The following is a 20,077-nucleotide window of genomic DNA, read 5'->3' as shown; positions in this document are numbered from 1 at the left end:
ACAGTATTTTCACTCATATATTTCTCCTTTCCACTTCCCTTCTTTTCTCTCATTTTCTCTTCTCACCTATCCTCTTTCTTCCTACCTTCCTCTCCCCCCCCCCCCGCCCTCTCTCTCTCTCTCTCTCTCTCTCTCTCTCTCTCTCTCATCTCTAGGATAAACACATGTGTTAAGGGCAGCTGTATTTAACAGAATCTAAACTGTAGTCAGGACACTTTTTTTTTTCCTTTACAACTGCCACTTTATCATTGACTTAAACAATCATTCTATCTTCCTTTAAGATGTTTTCCTTTCTGAAAGTCTCCTCATTGCCCATTCTGAATTGACTCCTGCAGGATAACTTCCACACTTCTTTGTCAATACCTGAATTTGCTTGAATGAACATTTGAAGCAGACTTTGTAAGTCTATGACTAAAAGTGCAATCCATTGAACACACTCACTCTCTTAACATTGTATTATCCTTTTGATGTCCATGGGATCAATATTGATAACTCCTCCTTCTTTATGACATTAGCAACTAGCATTCTCTCTCTCTCTTTGTTAACCTGTGTAGAAATTTGTTAATTTTACTTGTCTTTTCAAAGAACAAGTTTTTTTTAAAATTTTTTTCCTATTATCTTTTTTCGACTTAATTGATTTCTGCTCTTTTAGTATTTTTTCCTTCTGCTTGCTTTAGGCTTATTCTAGTTTCCTAAAATAGAAGCTTAAGTTTGGTTTTAGATTATTTAGTCTTTGCTAATATGTGTATTTAATGCTATAAATTCTCCTCTCAGCACTGCTTTTGCTGAATTCCATAAATTTTAATCTTGCATTTTTATTTTTACTTAATTGAAAAATAATTTTTAAATTTTCTTAAGATGTCTTTGATTCATGAGTTATTTAAAATTGTGTTATTTGATTTCCAAATCTTTGCTTTATTGATTTGTGGTTTAATTACATTGTGATTTAAGAACATAATTTATATGATTTTTATTCTTTTAAATTTGTTCAGATGTGTTTTATATCCAAGATGTGGTCTATCTTGGTGATAAAAACCATATGACCTTAAGAAGAATATGTCTTCTACTAGTGCCAGATGGAGTATTTTATAAAAGTAAATTAGATGAACTTAATATCATTGTCAAGTTAACTGTATACTTACTGATAGTCTGCTTACTCGATTTATTTATTCTTTTAATTTTTTAAATGTTTATTATTTATTTTTGAGAGAGAGATAGAGACAGAGTGTGAGCAGGGGAGGGAAAGAGAGAGACAGAGTGCGAGCAGGGGTGGGGCAGAGAGAGAGAGGGAGACACCGAATCCGAAGCAGCTCCAGGCTCTGAGCTGGCAGCACAGAGCCCGACGTGGGGCTCGAAATCACAAACCGTGAGATCATACCTGAGCTGAAGTCCGAAGCTTAATGGACTGAGTCACCCTGGCACCCCTGCTTACAATTTATAATTACTGAAAGAGGGTGTTTAAGTCTCAAATTATAATAGTGGATTTGTGTCTCTTCAGTTTTAGCAGTTTGGAGATCATGTTTTCACACCCAATAGTTTAGGAGTTCCTTGTCCTGGAGGATTGACCTCTTTATCATTTAGGTAAAGTACTTACTTATCCCTGATAATTTCTTTGTTATGAAGTCTACTTTGTCCTAAATTAATATAGATGCTCCAGTTTTCTGTTCATTATTTTTATCATGATCTCTATCCATCCTTTACTTTTAATCTATCAGTCTTTACATTTAAAGTGGATTCTTAAAAAAGTTTTGTTGTCATGTTTATTGATTTTTGAGAGGGACAGAGACAGAATGTGAGTGGGTTAGGGGCAGAAAGAGAGAGGGAGACACGGAATCTGAAGCAGGCTCCAGGCTCCAAGTGGTCAGCACAAAGCCTGACGTGGGGCTCGAACTCATGAACTGTGAGCTCATGACCTGAGCTGAAGTCGGCGCTCAACCGACTGAGCCACCCAGATGCCCCAACTTAAAGTGGATTCTTAAGACAATCCACTTGTTTTATCTTTATTATTTTTGTAGATTCTTTTTATCTAGTTTCATGTCTTAATATTTTTTAAAAATGGCATAGATAAGACACATTTAAAGTAAATATTGATAAGTTGGATTACTATCTGTTTTCATTGAGTTCTTATTTTCCTTTTTTCATACTTTTTCCTTCTTTTGTGTTTTTAATTAAGCATGTTACATGACTACTTTTAATCTTCTTCCTTACTATAGCAAACATTTTTTAAGTTTATTTATTTATTTTGAAAGAGTGTGAGCAGGGGAGGGGCAGAGTGGGAGACAGAGAATCCCAAGCAGGATCCCAAGCTGTCAGTGTAGAGCCCGACAGAGGTGATACCATGAACCTGAACTATCACGACCTGAGCCGAAATCCAGTCAGACGCTTAACCCCCTGAGCCACCCAGGTGCATCTATAGCAAACACTTTTTAGTGTTTGCCTTAGAGTTTTCATATACATTTTTAAGTACCTTACATCTTTCTCCAGGTAGTAGTATACCTCTTCACAGGGAGTAGAGGCATCTAATAACAGATATTTGTAATTACTTCCCTCCATTCTTTATGACATTGCTGTTATTCATTTCACTGACCCATATGTTGTATTTTATATCAATTAAGAATAAATAGGGGCGCCTGGGTGGCGCAGTCGATTAAGCGTCCGACTTCAGCCAGATCACGATCTCGTGGTCCGTGAGTTCGAGCCCCGCGTCAGGCTCTGGGCTGATGGCTCGGAGCCTGGAGCCTGTTTCCGATTCTGTGTCTCCCTCTCTCTCTGCCCCTCCCCCGTTCATGCTCTGTCTCTCTCTGTCCCAAAAAAAATAAATAAAAAACGTTGAAAAAAAAAATTAAAAAAAAAAAAAAGAATAAATAAATAAGTTTTTATTTTAGTTTTATTTATTCTTTTTTCCAACATTATTCCTTTTCCTATGTAGATCTGAGTTTTTAACCTATTTTATTTTCCTTCTCCCTGAAGAATTCATTCTTACCTTTCTTGCAAGGCAGTTCTGTTGCCAACAAAGTCCCTATCTTTGTGTGGAAAAGCCTTTATTTTTCCTTTATTTTTAAATGATTATTTCACTGGTTAAGGAAATCTAGGTTGGGATGCCTGGGTGGCTCAATCGATTAAGCATCTGACTTCAGCTCAGGTCATGATCTCAATTCGTGCCCTGCATCAGGCTCTCTGCTGTCAGCACAGTGCCTGCTTCAGATCTTCTGTCCCCCTCTCTCTCTGTACATCCCCCACTTGCGTTCTCTCTTTGTCTCTCTTAAAATAAATAAATAACTTAAAAAAGAAAGGAAATCTAGGTTTTCCCTTTTCAACACATTATTCTAATCTGCTCTATTCTTACCGTCATGTTTACTGGTGAGAAGTTTGCTGTAATTCCTAATCTTGTTCCTCCATATGGTAGCATTCCCTCCTTACCCCAGGTTATTTCAAGATTTTCTCTTTGTCTTTGGTTCTCTGACAGTTGGATATGTATGCCAACAATTATGTAATTATGTGGGGCATTTACCTCAATTTGTGTTCTCTCAGTTTTCTGAATCTGTGATTTTCTATCTGTGATTAATTTTGAAAAGTTCTTACACACTTATTATATCTTTCTGAATTACTCCACCATTGTTGAAAGTTCTGTTTTATTTAATACACTATTTTTTTATGATAACCTGAGTAGGAGTTTGGTTGTATTTAATTTTTACTGCAGCTGTAGGTACTAGGCTTTACTTTCCTATAGTGATCCTGTTTTTGTTCTTGCTCTTGAGCTTGACTCTGCTAGAATATAGCAAAAAATATAAATATTTTTATGGTCTCAAAACAAAGGGATAAAACTGGTCAGTGCCAGAAATGTAGAGGAATTCGAACCTAGAAAAGTAGGAGTGAGTTGATACCAAGAAAAACACATGGGAGTTGTGTGATCAGATATGTCTACATCTGAACTTTTAAGGCCTGGATAAGGCCTAATGTAGAAACTCATGTGCTATAATACTAAGGAAATGAGCTCCTCCTACACTTCTGTGTCTCACAGCTCTTTAGGTTGTAATCTATCTTTTTTTGTACTAGAGTCCTTTTGGGGTGATAGTAAGGTATGGGGAAGAGGATTGATCTAGAATCTTAAAATTAAATATCAGTCTTTTGGTGAGACTGTGTGTGCATACATTGGCATTCACAAATTTTTCTCCAGTGGTATGGCATTCCCACTGATTTTTGCTGAGACAGAAAGGCAGGTGTGACTGGAGTGGCAGTAGGGCCTTTCTTTGAGTTAGGATAAGACTCTGGTATAGATTTTTTTTCTTGGAGAGTTGGCTTTTCTTATGGAGAATTCTCTGGTTGTATTTCATAATGATTAGTATTTGCTCTCAGCTAAAGCCTCTAGGAGACCTTTCTTTGTCCTTTAAGAACCTTTAAGAACCTGATGAGATTAGTGTAGGTAAAACCCAGAGGAGTGTACAGATTTCTCTTAGACTCTAGCCACCATGAGTTTCTCATTCCTCTGCTAGTCAATACTCAGCCTCCACCAATTTGCCAATTGATCAATATTTAAGCGCTCTTATCAGTCTATGACTCCAGTGGCTTCTATATGTCTCTATGAATTTTGAGTTGGCAGTTTGACTTGCAACCTCAGTTTTCTGATGGATCCAAGAAAATTCCTTGCTTTTCAGATAGTCTACTTTGTCTCATTGTAAGGATGGTAGTTATGAGTTCAAAGTTCTTTCTTTCCATGTCAGAGCTAAAACTGGAAGTTCCCACTAACATTTAAACTTTTGTAAAATATAGAAGTAAAAGTTATCCTGGGAGATGAAACTTAGGGATAGGTTTTATTCAAAATTATAAGCGTTGGTTCTACTACCTGTGTATTTTCACTATTTTCAAGTATTATGAAAGATTGTTTATACTTTATTAACTCTGCCTATCCATAAGTTAAATAAATGTGACCATATCATATAATATTTAAATTGGTATTTTTCAGCTGTAACTCATATATCTCACATAGCTCATAGGCCGTGTTCTAACTCTATATGAATCGATAAACTCTAAATTGTATTTTCCAAATGGTGAAGAAGTTCAGGTACAAGGTATTAAGTAGAAAATGGTGTCAAACAAAAAGTAAGTGATGATATACTGTTGCCCCAAGAAATCTCACAGAGTTGGAATTTCCTGTCTATTTGTGTAGTTTATATAATTCTTTTAACTGCAAATTCTGGTTTCTAACTGAAATCTATTCCTGTGTTTATTTATGATATCCATTCATTAGATTTATAAATGTATAGCTGTTGCATAACTCTTTAGGTATGTGCACATAAAATAAATGAAAACAAATGCTTTCATTAACACAGCTGCTCTATAATATTTAGTTCAAATAATTCTGTATTGGCTTCCCACAGGCAAGAGACTTGGGAAAGCGAAAGAAAAAGGAGTATTAAAACACAAAAATATTCCTTCTTTTATTCAAGAAGCCCAAAATAGGAGAACCAATACTTGTGTTTTAAAAGCACATAAAGAATAAATACTAAAGACACAAATAGCATAAATGTTAACATTAAAATCATCACTTTTACAGTACCACCCAAACACATGCTACAGTCCTTTTGGGAGTTCCAAAGCTCTCAAATAAGGGCATTTTTAAAGAGACAATGATCTCTACCTTGGCAAGAAAAGCATCGGGCTTAAGACATTGTGAAAATTAAGAAATCTCATTGCAAAAGGAAACCATTTTAAGTCACCAAGAGAAAAAAATTCTTGAGAAAGTATCATTTTATTCCTATTCAAGAACAATTAAGCCACATTCATATATTAACTGCATTGTGTCTAGTCTCTTGCCTAAGATGGCTTTTTTTTTTTTAACTTAGGGCTGTCTAGCCAGGATGCATGATTAGAAGAATTCAAGGAGGGGAAGGATTGGTAGAAGGTTTACCTATAACTCACAGTCTCAGCATATGAACACACAGAGATCCTGGATGGAATATGACAAAGAAAAAGAGGAATATATTGCTGGTCTCAAAACAAAGAGATGAAACTAGAAAGTGCCACAAATAAGGGGGAGCCTAAACCTAAAGTAATGTGAATAAGTTGAAGCCAAAACAGCCCATAGGAAATGTATGACCAAATATGTCTATGTTTGGACTTTTAATGCCCAGACAAGGCCCATAGTAAATCCTATGTATCATAATAGTCTGGTCTTGAGCTCTCTACATAAAACCAGGAACCAGAAAGGGGGCTATCCCATCCGTGAAGTTTTTGCCTGCTATATTAGTTTACTAGGGCTGCCATAACAAATTATCACAAAATTGATGGCCTAAAACAATACAAATTTATTCTCTCATAGTTACGGAGGTTTTAAGTCCAAAATAAAGGTGTCAGCAGCTCACTGCTCGCACCAAAGTCTCTAGGAAAGAATCCTCTCTGCCTTCTTCCTTGCTCTGGGTACTCCTGGCAATACTCATCTGTCTTGGCTTGTGTTTCCATCTCTAACCAGTGCATCTGTCTTCACAGGACCTTACTCCTGCCTTTGCATTTCTCTGTTTTCCTCACAAGGATATCAGTCACTGGGTGTAAGGTCTATCTTAAATCCAGTATGATTTTTAACTGAGTCTGCAAAAACTTTAGTCCCAAATAAAGTCACCCTCAGAAGTTGTCAGGTGACATGAATTCTTGAGGTATAGTATATAACCCACAATACTCATGATGCCAAGAATATGGCATTGAAGTGGAACACTCACCCTCACTAGAGTCTCAAATGAAACTACCAACGAGAAATTGTAAAGTCTGTCAAGTCTGGTGTGTTACCTGAATTTATAGCACCTTGTAGTGTAGATCATCAATTCGAGATAGTTACATAAAGCATTATCCAGATTAAAAAAAACCCATAGCAACTTGTCGATATAAGAAAGTTTTCCACAGTTCCTAGTCCATAGAGAATCCCCAAATAATTTGAATTTGTTCTATAGATCATCTCTAAAGCTTTCCAAAATGTCAGATCAATTTGATTTATCTTTACATATTTAATTATTAGCTTCTTATGTCTAATTGTATATAGAGGACAAAGGGTATGAGTGATGGACAAGAAGTGAATTTGTTTTGATTCAAAACCTTCCTTTGATAATAACCAGCTAATTGACCTCATGGAACCTCAGTTTCCTCACCAATAGAATGAGGATTACCATAAATCTTCTGCCTACAATACAGATTATTGTGAGGAAACATGAAGCAGTGGATTTGAAAGCATGTTGAAAACTGGAAGATGCTATGCAGATAAATGCGAGGGATTAAGGGCTTTGGAAAATGTCCATCATGTGTACAGAATAAGTCTGTGTAGCCAATGTTTAAAGGTTAATAGAGCCAAAAAAGATGGAAGTCTTGGTAGAAAAAGCCTAAAAGTGGCCAAAGATTCTCTTAAAAGAACAGAACATTTTTAGCAAGTTTTCTTCTACCTTGCAATTTAGTAAGATTTTAAATGATGAAAGTGAAATTAGAAAAAATGAAAAAAAAAAAAAAGAAATCAAGCGTGTGTTTCATAAGGTGAGCAAAATAAGTTCAACTATCCTCAAGCTTCAGACTGTGCTTAAAGATGTCCAGGTTTATCCTTAGGTTTGAGGCTAAGTCTGCAATGGATTTCTTTGCTGGCTTCCTAGGTAGATTCATGGCATGTCCTATAAGTCACACTTAGCAAAAGACAACATGCATTTATACTAACGTTTAGATCCTAGCAGTAGAGGAAAAAGTCTGCTCATGACCTCAGTTTGCAGAATTTTTGCTCTGTGCAACAAAGCATTGCCCACCATGATCCACACACTATAGTAGCACTACTGGAATATTATTTTTCTTACTGGCCTGAAAAAACAAATTAGGAGATTTCTCCTGTACAGTGTAACCTTATTTTTCTGTTTCTGTTATCTTTGTTGCAAAGGGCTATGGAAGTCTAATAAGTTAAAACAGTGGCTTTCTAACAATGGAAAAATGCTATGGTCTCACAATGCCAAGGCCAAATCAACCAGAGACTGACTTTCACTACCAGAACTGTAGCTCTCAATTCCTAGTTTAGACAGCCTACTGAGTGATTCTGCTTGACTAATTCCTTATTCATCTCTCCAATCAGAAGTACATCCAACAGAGGGGCGCCTGGGTGGCTCAGTTGATTCAGCATCAGACTTCGGCTCAGGTCATCATCTCAGGGTTCATGAGTTCGAGCCCCATGCTGGGCTCTGTGCTGACAGCTCAGAGCCTGGAACCTGGTTCAGATTCTATGTCTCCATCTCTTTTTGTGCCCCCTCTGCATGTGCGCTGTCTCTCTCTCTCTCTGAAAAATAAATAATTTTTTTTAAAGTGCATCAAAGAGTGTTTCAAAAATTATTAGAATAAAATATGTTTTGTTGCATATTTCTTATATCTTAATGCAATAAATGACACAATCGTTAGCATACCATAAAAAATGTGTACTGGTGTTCACAATTCTTCTGTCCAGCCCATACTTTATGAAGCAAGATTGCCTCCTCTACTGTGTACACATTAGTGAAATTGAGTACAGTGGACTAATTCACTTCAGGAAACATCTACGGTATCGTATTGTTGGAACACTTAACAGCCCCATCGCTGATACAATTGAAGAGGCAAAATCCCAACACAAAACATTTCCAACTCAGGTCCCTTTTACTAACTTCCAGTCCAGATCTTTTCCGGTCTGCTTTCCCTATTTTTCTTGCCATTGCTTTATATTTTTCTATCTTCCAAACTCCTCCTTACAGACAAATCTGTTTGGCCTTGATGTTGACTCACTCTGGAATTTATCTTTTATACCTTCCTCCTCTTGTTCGTGAATTTTACCCTAAAAACCGGTCCCACCCCATCCAGGAAACAAGCCTGAGTATACCGGGAATACTAAAACTGAGCTAGAGTCTCCCATTCATTTTCTTCTGATAAGAAAATTGTTATGTGCCAGGCACTGTACCAGGCCTAATGCTTAAGAGTTGGAAAGATAATTTTGGCTTTGAAAGGCTTTCAGTAATGGGCATGTGATTGCAGGAGAGATCTGAAAATATATACAACTCTAACACAGGACAGGAAGTGATAAAATGGTAGTGTTTTCTGAGATCTATGAGAAGAGAGATGAAGAAATATTAATTTTGTTTAGATAGGTGAAAAGCCAGATAAATAAGACGACCTTTTGTTTTGTTTGAACAATGTGTAGGGACCCAAGGTGGACAGGCTGTAAGTTCAGATGAAGACATCTTAAAGGTATAGCATAATCATATGAGGCAGATAAAAACAGGTGACTTTTTTGTGAGAAAAAAAAGTAAGGAATACTGTCACTACCATGACCCAAAATAGTGTTCCTTTATGACACAATTAGAAAAGAAAAAATGATAATTCAAAACCAAGTTTTCAGTGAAACATTTCTGCTTGTGCTTACCCTCGTACTGTGGATTGGGGGAAGTGATTCTTACATTTTTAGAAACTTCTGTGCTACCTTCAAAGTTTTGTAATACTCATTCACCACCTGTACTATTATTTATTACTTTGTTTGTTTATTTATTTATTTAATTAATTTTTTGAGTTGTATTCATTTTTACTTAGCCTAGCCCTAAGCAGTATTCAAGGTGAAATCATGAATTTAATGTACTATTAAAATGAATATATAAGTACTAAAAGGCATTAAAAATTTTATTGATAACTCAATTATAAATAATCTTGCATACCTTGTAACTCAGACCACAGTTTGGGAGATGGTAGTTTATAAGTCTACAAAGTCCCCAACTGTAGATACGCAACTGTTCACTCCCATGGAGACTGCCATCTTTGTCATTTTAATCTTTTATTCAAGGGGTACTTACTGTTAAGAACTTAAGTCTGAATATTGGATACAATACTTACCATTTCTGTGACTCGAAGCAATCTACTTAGCCTCTGTGTTTCCATTTTCTCCTCTGTAAATAAGAAAATGATACCTACCTTTCAAAGTTATTTTTAGTGATGAAAGAAGCTATGTACGCAAAGCCTTAGACATGGTCATTGGCACGTGCTAAGCAAAGCATAAACTGTGGATGTTTGTATTATATTTACATTATCTAACAAAGTGGGAGAATTAGCTCCAGAAATAATCTATTGAATTTCATTTAGGGAACCTGGAAATCATTTTCTTATACTTTCCCGTTTATCGGTTAGTTTGAAGCAGGATAAAAGAACGCTTTTGGTATATGGTAAATTCATGAAAATTATGAAGGTTAGAAAAAATTCATGACCACAATCTTCCCTGAGTAGCAGGGAACCACAGAAGGATAAAGGATACAACAGCAGCCTAAGATTATTTCTGAGAGTACCTGCAATGTAATGACCATTTACTATGTCCCAAATGTATATAGTGTCTCACTTAATTGTCTCAATTTTACAAATTAGGCAATCAAGTAGATGAGGAAATGGAGGCTCCGAGGGTTTAAGTAACTTGCCAAAATTAAAGGCACAAAGCAGAGAGATGCCAGGAATCTAGTTAATCTGAACATAATCTGAACGTATGTTATTTATGCTTATCCAAGTAGACATTGGTGAGTGCTCTCACGTCTTCTAAGGACGTATGGGTCCCACCACAAGGGAGGAAAGTACTGAAGGCAAACTTTGTTTCCTAGACAGCTTTATTCAGGGACATTATAGAGTAAAATTTCAAGTAATATATCCTATTAAAAAGAAAGGAAGAGTAGAGGCAATTTGTGAAGGGCAGGAAAACCTATCAGGAAAAATGAATCTCTTTTTCCTTGCACATATTTTCAAAGCCATCCTTCAGGCTTGTCAACTGCAATGGAATGATTAGGGTAAGAGCTGCAACATTAAATACAACATGATGGCAAGACTAATCTTAGGTATTTAATGAAATACCATCTCCTCTTTGAACCAAGGTGTGACAGCCTGGTGACAGTATAGATCTATTCCACAGGCCATTTAATTAAAAACTAACTTTATAGAAACCTATTTTGGTCACCAAGTAAAATTCTTGTTTAAATCAAAATGTTTTCACAGCAGGTTGTTGAGGTCAAAGATATCTCTTGCCATACTTGAAAATAATCTTGAGTCAGTTTTGGATTACGTTATGATTGAGGCACCACCAATTTCTCCTTCTAAACTTCCAGGATTGTATTTCTTAAATTTTAAGTAGTGTTACATCTTATCCATTTAAAATGCTCTTCTCCATTGACAAAACATTGTTTTTTTGTTTTTTTACAATATACAGGCAAATGCTATTACATAACATCTAGTGTTTCTGTTTACATTATTCAAATCAGCCGTGTTTGTTCTCATAAAAATTTAAATAATTATATATTCAAAAAGGACATGAGGCACACAGAGTTTTATAATAATAGAAAGAAGATGAAGCTAGAGAGTGTTAATTTGTTTGGCATTGGTTTTCTTTTCTTTGGATTCTCTGAGAAATCCTTGACCCATGCTCTTTAAAGCAATACAAGTTGCATTCACATTTTATGTAATTATGTTTGGTTTTTTCCTCTCAAACTAGTTTTTGGAAACATTGGAGAGAAATTAAAGCCATCTACACCTATTATATTTTCACTCCAGTAAGAAACAGGAGGTGAACAGGAAGAAAGAAAGAGGGAAACAATATTTATGACATATACATTGCAGTTAGGTTAAGGCTATCTGAAGATAAAATGCAGGCTAATTACCTCTTATTCTCATTATCTATAGGTCAGATCTAGTCTACCTCTAAGACACATCGATTTTATACTGATAATATTTTCATACTAATAATTTTTATTTTATTAAATAAGTCACAGGGATTACAGGTACAGCATAGGGAATACAGTCAATGGCACTGTAATAACATTGCCTGGTGACAGATGGCAGCTACACGTGGTAAACTAGCATAACATATGGAGTAGCTGGATCACTATGTTGTACACAAAAAATAATTTTGTTTTAGCACATTAGAAAAAGTGTATGTGTACACCTTAAAGTCTTTAAAACCTTTGCATGGTTGTTATCTCATTTTGATTCCCACCTATCTATGAAGAAAGCACAGGAATTAATGCTATTAATTTGTAAATGCAAAAAATGAAACCCCAAGAAACTACAGGATTAGTCACATTGCTACAGTTAGTCTGGCGGGACCTGTGTTAGAGGAGAGACACTCTCAGACCTGAAAAATGAAACCTGCACTCAACATTTGAAATTCATTTTTTAAAACAGCAAATAAACCTCAAATAATATATTTGATTTGTCATAGGAATCAATATACTATAAAATTCCTGTTAAATAATTCTATCCTAAGCAGATAAATAACTTTTAGAATCCTTATGGATGCCACTTTACTCAGTGTGAAAAACTACACCCCCACCAAAAATAAAGCAGAAAAGTACATAATTGTTCCCATTTCAAAGGTAACAAACTGATTACCTAAAGTGTCAAAAAGCAGGTGCAGAATCCCAAATTACTTTCCATTTTGCTTTCAGCTCTTTTAAAATCCTCCTTTCAGGATTGTTTAATTTTTAAGCTATTAACATTTTATGCCATAAAGAAATAATCATCTCTTTATTTAATAATTATTTAAATATTCTTTCTCTCTACTCAGCATCATTAAATTGTAAACCTTTTAGCACCACGAACCTATTTTAGTGTTGAAGCATCTGTTATTATGTTCAAATCTTCTGAAGCTGCACCCATACATTATACTAATGTAAAAATAATAATCTTTTAATGAGTAAGCTCTACCATGCTCTATACCCCCCTTTTAATGTTTAACAAGCATACGGACATTTTAATAATCATATTTTTTCACTGACTTGTTTGAAATTAACCACAAAATTTTCCAAGAGTAGCCAACCCATCAACAGTAGCCTAGAATTAGCAGAGAAGATGAAGAATAATATCCAATCCATATTCAGTGTGTAAATGGCGAATTCAGCGATTACTACTTCCTCATTAAGAATAAGTTCAATTATGCCACAGAACACTATTTGGTTTAATGAGGAATTAAAATGAATGGAATTAGATTTAGACTAGAATCTCATGAGCATTAATAGAGTGATTAAAGTGGCTGTAAAAATTTTTATTTTTTTATTTATTTCTCATTCTAATCAAGATGCTTAAGATGGTTAAATCATATAAATGATTTTTTAACAGAAGTTGCCAGTTGCATCAACTTTTTTTCTCCTTGACTCAGAAAATATATGTATTAAGATATTCAGGTTAATTCTCACTGTTAAAACATCACATTGCTTTGTGTTTAATTTGCTAATTAAAAGAACATTCGAACTAATATAATAATTGCTGGCATTTTAGTGGGTGCTTATTATTTTGCAGAAAATGTGTTAAATACTTTCATTTATCACCCCGTGGGAACCCTCCCAACCATCCTATGAAGGAAGCATTCCCATTATATTTACAGGAAAATTAGCATTGTGGGCTTAAGTGACTTACATGGAGTCATAGGGTGTGGTCAGTTGAATTTTAATATGACCTCTTAGATCCCCATCCCTTGGTGTACATGCACTGCATAATCCCTGGATCTGTGAAGATGATGGATTTCATTCCTAGGATTAGGTTGTCATTTGGCACAGATCGTTTTAATAAAGGGAGATTATCTGTAGTGGGACTGACCTAATCAGGTAAGCCCTGAGAAAGGACTGGTGTATTACTGAAGCCAACAATTGAAAGTCAGAGAGACTAAAAGCATTATGGGGGGGTGGGTGATAGGAAAGTTTTCTTTTTTCAGCTTCTAAAATAGAGAGGGTCACTTAGCAAGGATCTCATAGTAGCCTCAGTGAACTCAGAAAAATTCAAACTAAATAGCCAGCAAGTAAATGGAAACTTCAGCCCTACAACCGTAAGGAACAAAAATGTGCAAATAACCTGAAGGAACTTGGAAGTGGATTTATCCCAAGAGCCCTAGACAAGAACAAAGTACAACCAATACCTTGATTTCAGACTGAAAAGAAACTGAACAGAGAATACAGTCATGTCATGTCTGGATTTCTGATCTACTGAACTAGGAGCTAATTGATGTATGTTATTTTAAGCCCCTATGTGTGTGGTAATTTGTTACACAACATAGAAAAATAATACACAGAATAAGTTAGAATCTATACATAGGAAACATGATTATATTGCCTCTACCCTTCCTCCCTATTTCTCTGAGCCATCTAGATGCTTCTTCACGGAAACAGATTGATTTATTGCTCTTGATTGAGCATGTCTTTCCACATCCTATGTGAATTAACTTGATTTAATGGAAAGGGAACTGGATTTGAAGGCAATAATATTTATCTCATACATTAAATAAATGATTCTGTTTATTCATTTACAAATGTCTTGAACAAACTTGTATATAGCAAGTGTTCAGAATATTTAGTTGGCTACCTTGCTCATAATTAGTACTCAAATGATAAAACAAGAAAGTTACCAAAAGTACAGTATATCTAGACCAGTTATACATTGAAAAGTTGATTCCATTTCTAATGTGTTTCTTGGATTAATGTGGTTATCTGTGAAGGCAAAATTTCTAATTATTATTCAAATTTTACTAGATTTGTGAGTATTTCCCTGATTTTCCAGATTAAAGTGGAAGCTTTTTAGTGGATTACAGTTTTTTTGTTTTTTTTTTGAAGGAGGGAGAGGCAGAGTGTGAGGGGGTGGGAGACAGAAAGGGAGGGAGACACAGAATCTGAAGCAGGCTCCAGGCTCTGAGCTGTCAGCACACAGCCCGTCACGGGGCTCCAACACAAACCGCGAGATCATGACCTGAGCCGAAGTCGGAAGCTCAACTGACTGAGCCACCCAGGCGCTCCAGTGGATTCCAGTTTTAACTTATAAATTGCATACACACACATGCATTTTTTTTCTCTAAGCAAGTTTAATGTCTTATACATGTTTATATTGCAGGTTCTTAGGATAGGAGTACACGTGTAAGATACTCAGTAAATGTTTGCCAAATGAATTTTAAAAATCTAAGAAAGATAGACAACTTGGAATGTATAAAGATAAGTTGAAATATTTCTGCTGAAGAAGATTTCTGGTTGATAAATCTTAGCATATAGGCATTTAGAAAAACATATTAAATACATTATCTGACATTCCTCTTTCTAACTGAATATCAAGGAAATAATTATTTTGTTCAACAGATAAAGCATTGGTTTGTAGATAGAATGGGTAGTGACTAATTTCAAGTGGGTGTTTTTCTAAAAAAGACTCCCTCAATCCTTTTGGTGTATTGTCACAAATGGCAAGATTTCATTATTTTTTTATGACGGAATAATGTTCCATTAGATATAAATATAAATATATAAAAATATATATATTCATGTCTTCTTTATTCATTTATCCACTGATTTATATGTAGGTTTTTTTCCATGTCTTGGCTATTATAAATAATGCTGAAATAAACATGGGGGTTCATATATCTATTTGAATTAGTATTTTCTTCAGATAAACACCCAGAAGTGGAATTGCTGGATCACACAGAAGTTCTGGTTTTAATGTTTTGAGGAATCTTCATTGTGTTTTCTGCAGTGGTTGCACCAATTTGCATTCTCAATGCACAAGTGTTCTCTTTTCTCTACATCCTCACCAACTCTTTTTATTTCTTATCTTTTTGATAATAGTCATTCTAAAAGATGTGAGCTGATACCTCATTGTGGTTTTGATTTGGATTTTCCTAATGATTAATAATGTTGAGTTTCTTTTCATTTACCTGTTGGCCATCTGTAAATCTTCTTTGCTAAAATGTCTCTTCAGATTTTCTGCCCGATTTTAAATCAGTTTTTCTTTTCTTTTTTCTTTCTTTACTATCTATTGTGATGTATGAGTTCTTTATATATTTTGGATATTAGTCCCTTATCAGATACATGATTTACACCTATTTTATCTCATTCAGTAGCTTGACTTTTCATTTTGTTGATGGTTTCCTCTACTGTGCAGAAAATTTTAGCTTGGTGTCATCTTTGGATTTCCTGAATCTGGGTGTTTGTTTTCTTCCCCAAGTTAGGGAAGTTTTCAGCCATTATTTTTTCAAATAAGATTGGTGCTCTTTTTTGTCTTTCTTCTCCTGCTGGGACCCTTGTAATAAGAATCTTAGTATGCTTGTTGTTGTTCTTCCCTGAGGCTATTTTCTCTTTTTTTTCTTTTGATGCTCTGATTGGGTAAGTTTCATTGCCCTGTCTTTAAGTTCACTGATCTACTCTTCTACTTCATCTTGTCTGCTGTTGAATTCCTGTAGTGTTTTTCAGTTCAGTTACTTTATTTTTCAACTCTATGACTTCTGTTTGGTATTTCCTTATCTTTTACATCACTTGTTGAAGTTTTCACTGTGTTCATCCATTCTTCTTCCCAGTTCAGTGCGCATCTTTATGACCATTACTTTGAACTCTTTATTAAGTAAATTGCTCATTGCCATTTCGTGAAGGTTTTTTTTTTGAGGTTTTATTTTGCTCTTTTATTTAGGATGAATCACTCTGTTTCTTCATTTGGTTTGACTCTTTGTGTTGATTTCTATATAGTAGGAAAAACACCCATGTCTCATAGTCCTCAAATAGTGGCCTTATACAGAAAAAGAAACTTTTTATTCAGCCCTGCCCAGCTCTAGGTTTTGTCTCAACCCTTGGTGTTTGTCCAAGCAGTCCAATATATTTTTATTACCTCCATTAGTGAAAAAGTGCCAAGACATGTCAGTGTCCCACAGGGAAGATCTCAGTCAGCAACTAGATTCAATCTGATTGGAAACCAGACCTCAGGCAGCAGCTTTTGAAAGTATGCAAACATATAAAATCCTGAGGGGTCACAACATAAGAGCCACTGAACACCATAACCAATGATCTGTAAATGTCTCCTGGGTGTTCTATATTCCTATGATTAATTCTGAGTCTCTGTTTCTTCTGAGGACTGACCTTGTTAAGAACAGAGTGTTTTGGATGTATTTCAGTGTGACCACTTTTTCCTTCCTCTCCTGGATGCACAAGGAGATTTTTCTCTGTTTTTGACAATGAGAAGCTGGTAGGGCTTTTAGAGGAAAGTTTATAAAAGTGTGGAGGTCCCCCCAAGACTGGGCCCTTCAGAGTTTCTAACTCTCAAGTTAGTGTACCCTGAGCCTCCAGCAACTCATCAACTACACATTGGACTAGCAACCAGAAATCCAGAAGCTTCGGGGTACATGGGTGGCTCAGTCCATTAAACATCAGACTCTTGATTTTGGCTCAGGTCATGATCTCATGGTTCAGGAGTTCAAACCTTGCATCAGGCTCAGCATGACAGTGTGGAACCTGCCTGGGATTCTTTCTCTCCCCTCTCTCTCTCTTCTCCTACCCCACTTGTGCTATGTTTCCCTCTGTCTCTCTCTCAAAAAAAAAAAAAAAAAACCTTAAAGAACACTTTAAAAAAGAAATCTAGAAGCTCATTTAAAACTTCTAAAAACACTATAAATTAAAAATTAACATCCCCATTGTAGGATAGGGAATTGATGCATAGGGATATTAACTTGACCAATAAACTTGCCACAGTGTGAAGGTGGTACATGTTCAGATTAGATTGTAGCTATGTTGACTGCAAAGACTACTCTTCTACAACATTCTATTCTACATCTCTTTGATAAGATTAGAAAGACTGAAAAACATATTTCCATATATTCTAAGTGAAAATAAAAGCTTAAGGGTGAAGGCAAAGTCAGAGAATATATTATGCTACACAGAATCTGGGTGAAAGATCCATCTTGGTTATCTAACTGCATCGGATACAAGCAGACAGAAGCTCAGAAGCAAACACAGGCTGCTATAAGTAATTTAAGATAAAATTTTGGACATAGATCTCTTTAACTAGCATATACATAATTGGGAAAGAAAAAAAAGTTCATTTGTTCACACTCCTAAATCCTCTCCTCTTGCCCTAGAGGTACAGCAGTGTAATTTGAAAGTTAGAACATCAATCCTGGTCTTAAATTCTTATTATTCCACCTATGAAATGTGTCCTTTTAAAGCTACCCAAAAGCTCTTAGCTTTTTGATGTTTATGAGTATCTTTTTACACCACTTTTGCATTTCTTTAAAAATCCACCATTTTTCCAATAAATTCAGGGAAAGAGTACAAGCCTTGCACCCAAATGATATTTACTGACCTTTTAAAAATATTTTAATTTCATTAAGTTTTCTAATTTGTAGATTGTTTCTACCAGTGCAACATATCTTAATAAAAATAACAGGTCTCTATATTTACAATGTTTTATCTAAAAGACAACAAGCATCTGCATTTCAGGGAAACATTTAGATAACTATGTCTCTGGAGTTAATTAGATCGAGTTTTCAAATTTCATCCTGATGTATAGTTTTGGTTTGGAATAATCCAGACTCATAAAAATCCTACAATGGAAAAAGCAATATGAAAGAAAAAGTAAAGATAGGTAACCGAATATGCTTTATAGTACAGTACATAAGAGCCTTCAGGAAATGGAATGATTTACAAAATGTTTCAGCACTAATTATGCATTGTTTACTTGATAGATCATAACAGCTTTCTTTGGAAAAATTCTGCCTAATATGAGTCCTGTTAAAAACATTTTTGTCACAAAAATAATCTCAAAAACCCCTTTTGGGTACTATATTGGCATCAGTTTGTGGAAAACAAAAATCACATTCTATTTATTTCCAAAAGTGTTTCTGGCCCATCTCTTTATTCCCTATGGCCTGATTTTAAAGTAAAATGCCTTGCTGAAATATCTCAAGGTTATTTAGCAATTATACATTAGTTACATTAAAGGATGCCATCAACCGTGTAACACAAATGATCGCAATGAATGTTTAAATTGATCAAATAAGCAAACTAAAAAGGCACTTCTTTCTTTTTTCAATAACACATTAAATTCATTTTTATACATTACTTAGTACTGTCTTCCTATAAGCACTACCAAAAAATCAAATGGGATTTACTCTGTGATCTGTAATTTGAAGAAGCTCACATAATAGAGAATATCAAGTGCTTCCCAGATAAATAAGTGGTAAATGATGTCTAGTGATGATAATTTGACATTTTCTACCACTTGATTCACGTATTCATCTCAAAAAACCAAACGACAAGTATAATTGTTATCTATACAATATTAAGGATGGAATTAGGGCACAGGTAAGCATTTTACCAGTCTCACCCGATCATTGTTGAGGACAGAATTCCAACACAGATATTTGGACTTCAAGAACCCAAGTGAGATTTTTACTACTCTGATATTGGAAACAAATGTAGTGTGTGAAAATTTCTTAGTGAGAATGAATCCAGTTGTCTTATGTTGAATTTGAATCCTGAGTATAGTGGAACAGCGAGCAGTTTATGCTTCAGAAGAGGGACAACATTTAATTTTTCTTTCTTTTTCTTCTTCTCCCCCCCCCCCCCCCCATTTAGTTGCTTATACTATCAGGTACTCCTAAGTGATTGAGGTAATATCGTTCAGTTTTATTGAAGGTCTTTCCTCTTCCATTTCTCTTCTGTCACCCCCAATAACAATGTCATGGGAAGGAACTCGCCATGGCTGGACTTGCCCCAGAGTAGCTCTCCACTGGTTACATTTCCCTCTTTTAGGTTAATGACTAACTGTTTATTCTCCCAATAATGTGTTACATCTATGGCATTTCTTCCTTGTCTTTAATGTCTGTTTTGACTAAATGTGCATTGCCTACAGATTATGTTCATAATAGCTTTGCATCCTATCGGGGTTCAACTGACGTTACATCGAGTTAAATATAATTTGGGTTTAGTTGCATTTCTCTGCCAAACTAGCTAGTCATTTACTATCATAAAGCCACTTAATTCTGAAAATAGTTTTAAAACATTAAGTTACTCCACTGTCCAGTAAAATTCTATATTCTGTATTAAGTTTCTATATTATTCTTAGTAGAGAGTAATTCTGTGTCCTACTTGATACCAATTAATCCATGTCTAGGGCATCATAAATATTAGCAACCTCCATTATTTTTAAATCTTAATAAACAGATCACACTATCACAGTTTTATACTCAGTTATGGCTATATTTTAATATAATCATCAAAAATGTAAAAGGATATTTATTATTTAGTATAAAACTTGAGCAAAGAAGTTGTTGGAATTACCTCTAAAT

Source organism: Panthera pardus, unplaced genomic scaffold, assembly GCF_024362965.1.
Source record: "Panthera pardus isolate Hobbes unplaced genomic scaffold, ASM2436296v1 HiC_scaffold_7, whole genome shotgun sequence".
In the NCBI taxonomy this organism is placed as follows: domain Eukaryota; kingdom Metazoa; phylum Chordata; class Mammalia; order Carnivora; family Felidae; genus Panthera; species Panthera pardus.
Note: the sequence above shows the minus strand (reverse complement) of the source record.